Source organism: Carassius carassius, unplaced genomic scaffold (genome assembly GCF_963082965.1).
Source record: "Carassius carassius unplaced genomic scaffold, fCarCar2.1 SCAFFOLD_61, whole genome shotgun sequence".
Lineage (NCBI taxonomy): Eukaryota > Metazoa > Chordata > Actinopteri > Cypriniformes > Cyprinidae > Carassius > Carassius carassius.
In genome coordinates, this window is record NW_026775074.1 from 613,052 (window position 1) to 625,164 (window position 12,113).

At 45.0% G+C, this 12,113-nt stretch overlaps 1 non-coding gene across 1 annotated transcript; it reads left to right on the forward strand.

Annotated features, from left to right (window-relative positions):
- The first annotated feature begins 5,467 nt into the window (after window positions 1-5,467).
- LOC132134605 (U1 spliceosomal RNA) lies at window positions 5,468-5,631 on the forward strand. The gene has a single exon (XR_009429661.1). It is a non-coding gene; the product is annotated as a U1 spliceosomal RNA (small nuclear RNA).
- The last annotated feature ends 6,482 nt before the right edge of the window (window positions 5,632-12,113 follow it).

Below are 12,113 nucleotides of genomic sequence, written 5' to 3' on the forward strand. Positions count from 1 at the left end.
ATTTTTTTATGAGGCCTAGAGAAAACACTTGTACTGTACTCAGGGCACTCAGAGGAATCCGTTTTTGTAAGTTTTATCCCATTATACAGTAGAAATATGCATAGAAAAAATGTTGGATTTTGGTTATTTGGTAACCAAAATGTCACAGACTTTGCCAAGCTGTAACTCCGCCAAAACGGGGCCAAACTGCACCAAACTCGGGTCAGAGTAAGAACTCCAGAAGGCCTACCGAACACCGCTGCCCCCCCCCATCCATAACACCCCGGGGGCGGAGTTATGGCCCCCCACATTTTTGATAGTCAAATGGAAGGAGACCTAGCGACTTGAAACTTGGTGACTTGATAGCCCTCGAAGGGCCCTCTCTGAAGCCACCTCCCCCAAGTCGATAGACCCCCGGGGGCCAGAGATATGGACCCGCAAATGCAAAAAGTCCCAAAATTTGACCGGCCATAACTCACTCGGAAAGAAGGGAAACAACACCAAACTCTGGTCAAAATTAGACCTTTGGGAGCTCTATCCGACGACACCAGCCCCATGTTCCTATGACCCCGGGCGTCCGAGTTACGGCCCCCAAAATGTGGGATTTGAACCGTTATAACTCAGGAACCGGACCACCCAGGAACTCGAGGGTGGTCGCATTTATATAAATGCATTATATAAGAAAAATAAAATAAATAAATAAACATGTTCAGAAAGATTCAGAGCAAACTGATATTAACCTTAACTATAACTATTTACAAAAAAAAGAAAAAAGAAAAATGGAACAGGCTATCAAAACAAATAAAAAGATAACCTTACTTTTTTATCGTAGAAATAAAAGGAGTAGAACAATTATCATAAAAAATATCAAAACAAACAATTTAAATAGCTACATAAATTATTTACGGGGATTTTTTTTTTAATTTCTCCAGTCTCTTTTTTTACTTGCTGCACCAGCTTTTTAGACGCTATTTCCTGTGGTGATTTAAGTGGGGAGTTCTTCACCATCAGTCTGCGTCTGAGGACCATCTTCATTAATGTGCTTATTTCCTTATAGAAATAATAAGAAAGGCAAAGTGTTAGTGAACATGTCTACTTGTCACAAACAGTTAAACCAATCCATGGGAAATTGTACTTACTGAAGCAGATTTCCCAGACTTCTGGCCTTCTTCGGCATCGGGAGGGCTGTCGGAGAGCGTTGGGCTGGTGGATGAGGACTTTTCCTCAGCTGGCATCTTGTGGGGTTTTGTCGTCTTTCTTCTCTTGGCACCTTGCTGCCTTGGACTATCAGCTTCCTCACCCACAACAGCTGTATCAAAGAGGCGACGGTGTTCTGCTGCCTGCTTTGCATTAAGGTTGAGGGCATAAAACCTGTCAGCTGTGGTGGTGATGAACTGTGCCACTTTGTGCCTATCTTCCGGGCAGTGAGTGTTCTTTGCCTTTTTGGAGAGAGAACAGCATAGGCAAAGAGTTAGAAAAAAACACACCAGAAACTCATAAAGCCGGGACAAGTACAGGAATGCTTACATGGGTGGCGATGGCAGTCCTCACATCAGTAAATGTGGGTGTGCCTGGTAACCCCATGCTCGCCCACGCATCCTGAAAATACTTGTTCAAGTTTTTGCAGGAGCTGGCCTTTGAGGTAAAGAAGAAATAGTTTGCAACTCGTCCCCCTACCAAGTTGGACCGGAGTGAAAGGAATTCCTCAAGCCACCCATACTCCTCCTGGTCCAGGGCCAGCTGGGCTGCACCAAAGGCCTGGTTGGTCTTGTGGGCTGATATCTTTAGAAACAGTGAGAAGTGGCATAAGCTGAGTTTTATTTTAAAGAAAACCATGTGGACAACGAGAGACAGAGAGAAAGAGAACCACTCACATTAATGACAAAGTGGCCTTCTGTAGCTGTCGCACGGGCATCTTCCACCTCTTTAATTGTTACATTTTGCAACACCCCTCCACGGTGACCATAAATGCTGGCCCAGTAAGTGGTGAGGTGTCCATAAAAAGACCATTGGTCCTTTTTCTCAGGACTAGTCTTCAGACGATCTTCACAGAAAAAAAGAGAAGCATAAAGGATCACATTGATCGCCAAATAATGAGAGGAGAAAGGATTCAAAAACTTACCCAGAATCTCAGAAATAATTTTTTTGGCAGAGTCCCGGCAAGCTCGCAGTGTGGCTTTAGGGATCAGGCGGGCCTCCTTGGCTTGTTTTACAGCCAGCTCGTGGACTGCCACGCTGCGCTTTACTGGGCGGGTCAAGTTCTGGATTTCCCTCCTAATCCCAATGAAAGCCACACGGGAGAGCCGGCATGTGGGCGGCGGGGTCTCATTAAGATATTTGAGGAACTGTGCCACATTTTTTAGGTAATGGTGCACAGTTGGCTCTGCAATGTTGCATTTCTTTAAAAAAGACAGCCAGGACCGGACCTTTGCCCTGTTGTCCAAAAACATCAAGCTGGCCAGATTGGTCTGGCCAGCTGACATGTATGAAATAAAAAATTTTATTCTAAAAATCTTTGAGGACACATTATTTATTAATTTCGGAGTGGGGTTGATGCCCTCCCAGTTGGCCCTGGACTCCTCAATGAGCTGATCTGCAAAAAGAAAGCACAAGAGAAGGACCAGGTGAGTCAGGTCGATAACATAGAGGTAAACACTAACAAACATTATTATTATTATTATTATTATTATTATTAAATTAAATTAAATTAAATTAAATTAAATTAAATTAAATTAAATTAAATTATAATTTATATATATATATATATATATATATATATATATATATATATATATATTTATATATATATACATACATAATATGTGTGTGTATATGTATAATTATATTACTATAATTTTCTAGTCTAATAAACTACAAATGGTACTATTTCCTTGGTCACTTATCAGTCTATTTCTCATTTCTCTTGTAGTCTAACAAACTATAAATGGGGCTATTTCCTTGGTTCACTTACCAGTCTATTTCTAATTCAACTTCTAGTCTAATGAACAACAAATGAGATTATTTCCTTGGTTCACTTACCAGTCTATTTCTCAGGTAACTTCTAGTCTAATAATCTACAAATAGGAGATTTATTAATGAAAGTTATTGTATGGTGTTATCAAAGTGACAAGTGTCATACTCACTTAGGGCTGGCACGTGGTCCGGAAAGGGGTATGGTGCATCGGAGGAGTGGGCCTTCTTTGAAGGCCCGGCGACCTCCTCCTCGGGTCCTGTGGCTGGCTCTGCCTCAGGCCTGGTGGCTGGCTCTTCATCTAGTCTGTCAACCTGCGACTCTGAGCACTCCTCTTCCCCAGGGCTGTTGAGGGCCGATAGCAGACTATGTGTTGCCCGTGCAACCTGCCTAGAGGGGGTGGGATTTGACCGCTTCCTCAGCTGCCGGTACCGCCGTGAGAAGCTCTCCCAGAAGCAATGGATAGGAGAAGCTTGCGCTTAGCTGATTATAGCCACGAAAGCACAAGGGACAGTCGTCCAAAGCCATATCTACTTTTGTTAAAACACTAAAGGATGAATAGCAAAAGGATGAATGCAAGGGACACTGCCCAAGCATTGGTTACTTATATAACTTTTTAGGTCCCATTTGTAGTCTGTTAATACAACTTTGAGTCTAATACATTAGAGAGCACAATTTGCAGTCTATTTCTCATTACACTTCTAGTTTAATAAACTACAAATTTGACTATTCCTTTGATTCACTCACCAGTCTATTTTTCATTCTTTTTCTAGTCTAATAAACTACAAATGGGACTATTCCCTTGGATCACTTACCAGTCTATTTCTCATTCAACTTCTAGTCTGATAAACTACAAATAGTACTATTTCCTTGGTCACCTACCAGTCTATTTCTCATTCATTTTCTAGTCTGATAAACTACAAATATGACTATTTCCTTGATTCAGTTACCAGTCTATTTTTCATACCACCTCTAGTCTAAGAAACTACAAATGGAACTATTTTCTTGGTCACTTACCAGTCTATTTCTCATTCCACTTTTAGTCTAATAAACTGTAAATTACCTTGGTCCCTTACCAGTCTATTTCCCATTCATTTTCCCCTCACACCTACTCATCCATGCCGGCCAGGGTGCACCCTCCCCGGCTAGAGAAGGCAGCTTAAGGGGGGTGGAAGTCGGAAGAAAATTTTTTTTATGAGGCCTAGAGAAAACACTTGTACTGTACTCAGGGCACTCAGGGAATCCATTTTTGTAAGTTTTATCCCATTATACTGTAGAAATATGCATAGAAAAAAGTCAGACCAGGGGGCCGTCTATCCGACGACACTAGCCCCATGTCCCTATGACCCCGGGGGTCAAAATGGCCAAAACGGGGCCAAACTGCACAAAACTCGGGACGGAGTAAGACCTCCAGAAGGCCTACCGAACACCGCTGTCCCCCCATCCATAACACCCCGGGGGGCGAATTTATGGCCCCCCACATTTTTGATAGTCAAATGGAAGGAAGAGACCTAGCAACTTGAAACTCGGTGACTTGATAGCCCTCAAAGGGCCCTGTCTGAAGCCACCTCCCCCAAGTCGATAGACCCCCGGGAGCCAGAGATATGGACCCGCAAATGCAAAAAGTCCCAAAATTTGACCGGCCATAACTCACTCGAAAAGAGGAGAAACAACACCAAAATCTGGTCAAAATTAGACCTTTGAGAGCTCTATCCGACGACACTAGCCCCATGTCCCTATGACCCCGGGGGTCCGAGTTACGGCCCCCCAAAATGTGGAATTTGAACCATTATAACTCAGGAACTGGACCACCCAGGAACTCGAGGGTGGTCGCATACGGTAGGCCCCTCGACCCTCTAGGGATCCTCCGAATTTGAGCCCCGGGTTCCACCGCTTCGCGGAGATATTAGCAAAAAAATAGTACCATCCACCCCCCTCGTACCTACTCATCCATGCCGGCCAGGGTGCACACTTCCCGGCTAGAGAAGGCAGCTCGAGGGGGGTGGAAGTCGGAAGAAAATTTTTTTATGAGGCCTAGAGAAAACAGTTGTACTGTACTCAGGGCACTCAGAGGAATCCATTTTTGTAAGTTTTATCCGATAATACTGTAGAATTTGCATGAAAATGAGCGTTGAATTTTGGCACACATATGCACCACATGTGGTGCGTATCTCACTTTTCATTATATAGCAACTGTATTTGCAACAAGGAATGAGATCTGCCATGCTGTGGTGTATTGCGAACTTTTTTCCTGATGCGCCCTCCTGGGGTCTTGGACTCTTCCATGAACGATGCACCCACCTGAGGTCTTTCACAGACGAGGTGATGCACCGAATCAGGTGTGTTTGGTTAAAGAGAGTCATCTAAAACCGGCGTTGGGAAGCCCCGGCCCATGAGCTTGGCAGTTTCCAGGCCAGTAACGGAAGGCACCCATCCTTCCTTTCCTGGAGGGGGGCTAACCGTTGGTGTGGACGGTAGAGACGCAAATCATACCTCTGGCTGACCGCCTGGGCCTTCATACTTACCTGGCAGGGGAGACACCATGATCAAGAAGGCGGTTCACCCAGGGCGAGGCTTGCCCATTGCACTCCGGCCATGCTGACCCCTGCGAATTCCCCAAATGCGGGAATCTCGACTGCATAATTTATGGTAGTGGGGGACTGCGTTCGCACTCTCCCCTGAAATTGTTGGTGAAACAAAGCAGAAGAGGTTTTTTTTGCATTTTGCGTTTTTTTTTGCGTTTCAGGGGACAGGGGAGTTCTGTCACATGCGAGGTATGTGTTGTGCGCCTGTGAAACAAAGTCAGTTACGCTCTTGAAAAATCGGACCCTGGTGGGTGGTTCAGTTCGAATATAGCACAGACCTTACTTTGAAAGTCGATTGGACTGACTGCAGCCTAGCTGTAGCTGTCTCCATGTTGTTTGGTTGCCTTTTTCAATTGGTATTAATTTTGTTGTCGCTTACAGCGCCACCGAGTGGCCTGTCGCAGCGCCCTTTTTCACCTTGCTTCTGACTGAGCCCCTGCACAGGTGTGCCGATTTGGGTGAAGGGATCTCATTCCTTCCTGGAGTTATAGCCATTCGAGCCATCTCGGACACGCCACGTTAGCACGTTTTGAGGTCCCCTCGCCAAGGTGAATGGAAATTTCCACTTTTTTGGGATGATTATTGACAGGCAGACTCCAGAGAAGCTTTCTGTGCTGCTTTGGGTGGGACTGGGCCAAATACCTGGCGCTAGGTTGCAAAAGAAGGTTTTCGACAAAATCCCAAATACCCGAAAATTCTCTCAGAGCGACGAGCCAATCTGAGACCTGCGTCTGGTTCGGCTCGAGCCAAGGATTCCCATTACATAAGGGTACTACCATCCCCCAGCGTTTTTAGGTCCCCCAGACTTACCAAAGCCGAGATGGGCATCGCCGTGTCCGGCTTCCTGCCCGCTGCGTCTTAGCGGCATCGCTTCTCGGCCTTTTGGCTAAGATCACGTATCTTGTCAGACGGTTTAGACTGCGATCGCCTCTTGGAGGTTTCCTGACTCGAGATCTTTTTATATCTTGAGTCACACAACTTCGAGAGGTACATTGAACTCTGCTGCTTCGGGCTCCAACACGTTTTAAGGTAAGGTCTTTTAATTATTTATTTGGTTATTTATTATTGTATTTATTGTTGTTTTAAGTTTCTGGGCTGTTGGTGCCTCCATCATGTCGGCTGCCCGTGCCGGCGTGCGGAGGCACCACAGCGTGCGCTTTTGTTTTAAAGAGGTGAATGGCAAGCTCCTAGGGATGTCACGTCTTGACTTCTCCAGAAAGTCCTTTTTTTTTTGGAGCGTCCATTCAGGTATAAGTTTGAGGGCTCGTGTACGTGGGTTAAGGGGACCTGCGCGCTGACCCCAAAAAATTTTTGACGGACGCGGCGTCGATGTCTGCCGGACCGCGCTGGCCCACGGGAGACCCCTGACCGGCGCAGGAGGATCTGGACCCCCGAGGGGCCCCGCGGAAGCCCACCCAAATTTGAGGCCCCTACATGCCATTCAGCACTTCTCCATAGGGTGGTGCACGGAGCAGTACACCTCAGGTTTAAAACAGTGGCATTTACCCGAATGGGGGGTGTACGATTTTTTTGCCCACGAAACCTATATTTGTCCATTTGACCTTTAAAGTTACAGAATGACCACGGAACCGATGCGGACCCCCGTCGGACCCCCAACCGGGTCCCACGAACCCATTATTTGTCCATTTGACCATTATATTCACACAATGACTGCGGATCATCTGCAGACCCCTTGCGGACCCCCACCCTGGGTCCCACGAACCCCGTATTTGTCCATTTGACCATTATATTCACACAATGACTGCGGATCATCTGCGGACCACTTGCGGACCCCCACCCTGGGTCCCACGAACCCACTATTTGTCCATTTGACCATTATGTTCACACAATGACTGCGGATCATCTGCGGACCACTTGCGGACCCCCACCCTGGGTCCCACGAACCCACTATTTGCCAAACTGCACCAATCTCGGGTCAGAGTAAGACCTCCAGAAGGCCTACCGAACACCGCTGCCCCCCCATCCATAACACCCCGGGGGGCGAAGTTATTGCCCCACACATTTTTAATAGTCAAATGGAAGGAAGAGACCTAGCAACTTGAAACTCGGTGACTTGATAGCCCTCAAAGGGCCCTCTCTGAAGCCACCTCCCCCAAGTCGATAGACCCCCGGGGGCCAGAGATACGGGCCCGCAAATGCAAAAAGTCCCAAAATTTGACCGGCAATAACTCACCCAAAAAGAGAGGAAAAAACACCAAACTCAGGTCAAAATTAGACCTTTGGGAGCTCTATCCGACTACACCAGCCCCATGTTCCTATGACCCCGGGGGTCCGAGTTATGGCCCCACAAAATGTGGAATTTGAACCGTTATAACTCAGGAACCGGAACACTCAGGAACTCGAGGGTGGTCGCATACGGTAGGCCCCTCGATCCTCTAGGGATCCCCCGAATTTTAGCCTCGGGGTCCACCGCTTCGTGGAGATATTAGCAAAAAATAGTACCATCCACCCCCCTCATACCTACTCATCCATGCCGGCCAGGGTGCACCCTCCCTGGCTAGAAAAGGCAGCTCGAGAGGGTGGAAGTCGGAAGAAAATTTTTTTATGAGGCCTAGAGAAAACACTTGTACTGTACTCAGGGCACTCAGAGGAATCCGTTTTTGTAAGTTTTATCCCATTATACAGTAGAAATATGCATAGAAAAAATGTTGGATTTTGGTTATTTGGTAACCAAAATGTCACAGACTTTGCCAAGCTGTAACTCCGCCAAAACGGGGCCAAACTGCACCAAACTCGGGTCAGAGTAAGAACTCCAGAAGGCCTACCGAACACCGCTGCCTCCCCCCATCCATAACACCCCGGGGGCGGAGTTATGGCCCCCCACATTTTTGATAGTCAAATGGAAGGAGACCTAGCGACTTGAAACTTGGTGACTTGATAGCCCTCGAAGGGCCCTCTCTGAAGCCACCTCCCCCAAGTCGATAGACCCCCGGGGGCCAGAGATATGGACCCGCAAATGCAAAAAGTCCCAAAATTTGACCGGCCATAACTCACTCGGAAAGAAGGGAAACAACACCAAACTCTGGTCAAAATTAGACCTTTGGGAGCTCTATCCGACGACACCAGCCCCATGTTCCTATGACCCCGGGCGTCCGAGTTACGGCCCCCAAAATGTGGGATTTGAACCGTTATAACTCAGGAACCGGACCACCCAGGAACTCGAGGGTGGTCGCATTTATATAAATGCATTATATAAGAAAAATAAAATAAATAAATAAACATGTTCAGAAAGATTCAGAGCAAACTGATATTAACCTTAACTATAACTATTTACAAAAAAAAGAAAAAAGAAAAATGGAACAGGCTATCAAAACAAATAAAAAGATAACCTTACTTTTTTATCGTAGAAATAAAAGGAGTAGAACAATTATCATAAAAAATATCAAAACAAACAATTTAAATAGCTACATAAATTATTTACGGGGATTTTTTTTTTAATTTCTCCAGTCTCTTTTTTTACTTGCTGCACCAGCTTTTTAGACGCTATTTCCTGTGGTGATTTAAGTGGGGAGTTCTTCACCATCAGTCTGCGTCTGAGGACCATCTTCATTAATGTGCTTATTTCCTTATAGAAATAATAAGAAAGGCAAAGTGTTAGTGAACATGTCTACTTGTCACAAACAGTTAAACCAATCCATGGGAAATTGTACTTACTGAAGCAGATTTCCCAGACTTCTGGCCTTCTTCGGCATCGGGAGGGCTGTCGGAGAGCGTTGGGCTGGTGGATGAGGACTTTTCCTCAGCTGGCATCTTGTGGGGTTTTGTCGTCTTTCTTCTCTTGGCACCTTGCTGCCTTGGACTATCAGCTTCCTCACCCACAACAGCTGTATCAAAGAGGCGACGGTGTTCTGCTGCCTGCTTTGCATTAAGGTTGAGGGCATAAAACCTGTCAGCTGTGGTGGTGATGAACTGTGCCACTTTGTGCCTATCTTCCGGGCAGTGAGTGTTCTTTGCCTTTTTGGAGAGAGAACAGCATAGGCAAAGAGTTAGAAAAAAACACACCAGAAACTCATAAAGCCGGGACAAGTACAGGAATGCTTACATGGGTGGCGATGGCAGTCCTCACATCAGTAAATGTGGGTGTGCCTGGTAACCCCATGCTCGCCCACGCATCCTGAAAATACTTGTTCAAGTTTTTGCAGGAGCTGGCCTTTGAGGTAAAGAAGAAATAGTTTGCAACTCGTCCCCCTACCAAGTTGGACCGGAGTGAAAGGAATTCCTCAAGCCACCCATACTCCTCCTGGTCCAGGGCCAGCTGGGCTGCACCAAAGGCCTGGTTGGTCTTGTGGGCTGATATCTTTAGAAACAGTGAGAAGTGGCATAAGCTGAGTTTTATTTTAAAGAAAACCATGTGGACAACGAGAGACAGAGAGAAAGAGAACCACTCACCTTAATGACAAAGTGGCCTTCTGTAGCTGTCGCACGGGCATCCTCCACCTCTTTAATTGTTACATTTTGGAACACCCCTCCACGGTGACCATAAATGCTGGCCCAGTAAGTGGTGAGGTGTCCATAAAAAGACCATTGGTCCTTTTTCTCAGGACTAGTCTTCAGACGATCTTCACAGAAAAAAAGAGAAGCATAAAGGATCACATTGATCGCCAAATAATGAGAGGAGAAAGGATTCAAAAACTTACCCAGAATCTCAGAAAAACATTTTTTGGCAGAGTCCCGGCAAGCTCGCAGTGTGGCTTTAGGGATCAGGCGGGCCTCCTTGGCTTGTTTTACAGCCAGCTCGTGGACTGCCACGCTGCGCTTTACTGGGCGGGTCAAGTTCTGGATTTCCCTCCTAATCCCAATGAAAGCCACACGGGAGAGCCGGCATGTGGGCGGCGGGGTCTCATTAAGATATTTGAGGAACTGTGCCACATTTTTTAGGTAATGGTGCACAGTTGGCTCTGCAATGTTGCATTTCCTTAAAAAAGACAGCCAGGACCGGACCTTTGCCCTGTTGTCCAAAAACATCAAGCTGGCCAGATTGGTCTGGCCAGCTGACATATATGAAATAAAAAATTTTATTCTAAAAATCTTTGAGGACACATTATTTATTAATTTCGGAGTGGGGTTGATGCCCTCCCAGTGGGCCCTGGACTCCTCAATGAGCTGATCTGCAAAAAGAAAGCACAAGAGAAGGACCAGGTGAGTCAGGTCGATAACATAGAGGTAAACACTAACAAACATTATTATTATTATTATTATATTAAATTAAATTAAATTAAATTAAATATATAATAAATTATATATATATATATATATATATATATATATATATATATATATATATATATATATATATATATATACATAATATGTGTGTGTATATGTATAATTATATTACTATAATTTTCTAGTCTAATAAACTACAAATGGTACTATTTCCTTGGTCACTTATCAGTCTATTTCTCATTTCTCTTGTAGTCTAACAAACTATAAATGGGGCTATTTCCTTGGTTCACTTACCAGTCTATTTCTAATTCAACTTCTAGTCTAATGAACAACAAATGAGATTATTTCCTTGGTTCACTTACCAGTCTATTTCTCAGGTAACTTCTAGTCTAATAATCTACAAATAGGAGATTTATTAATGAAAGTTATTGTATGGTGTTATCAAAGTGACAAGTGTCATACTCACTTAGGGCTGGCACGTGGTCCGGAAAGGGGTATGGTGCATCGGAGGAGTGGGCCTTCTTTGAAGGCCCGGCGACCTCCTCCTCGGGTCCTGTGGCTGGCTCTGCCTCAGGCCTGGTGGCTGGCTCTTCATCTAGTCTGTCAACCTGCGACTCTGAGCACTCCTCCTCCCCAGGGCTGTTGAGGGCCGATAGCAGACTATGTGTTGCCCGTGCAACCTGCCTAGAGGGGGTGGGATTTGACCGCTTCCTCAGCTGCCGGTACCGCCGTGAGAAGCTCTCCCAGAAGCAATGGATAGGAGAAGCTTGCGCTCCTTCACATTCCGCACCTTGTGAAAGACACGAAGGTGTTGGCTTAGCTGATTATAGCCACGAAAGCACAAGGGACAGTCGTCCAAAGCTATATCTACTTTTGTTAAAACACTAAAGGATGAATAGCAAAAGGATGAATGCAAGGGACACTGCCCAAGCATTGGTTACTTATATAACTTTTTAGGTCCCATTTGTAGTCTGTTAATACAACTTTGAGTCTAATACATTAGAGAGCACAATTTGCAGTCTATTTCTCATTACACTTCTAGTTTAATAAACTACAAATTTGACTATTCCTTTGATTCACTCACCAGTTTTTTTTCATTCTTTTTCTAGTCTAATAAACTACAAATGGGACTATTCCCTTGGATCACTTACCAGTCTATTTCTCATTCAACTTCTAGTCTAATAAACTACAAATAGTACTATTTCCTTGGTCACCTACCAGTCTATTTCTCATTCATTTTCTAGTCTGATAAACTACAAATATGACTATTTCCTTGATTCAGTTACCAGTCTATTTTTCATACCACCTCTAGTCTAAGAAACTACAAATGGAACTATTTTCTTGGTCACTTACCAGTCTATTTCTCATTCCACTTTTATTCTAATAAACTG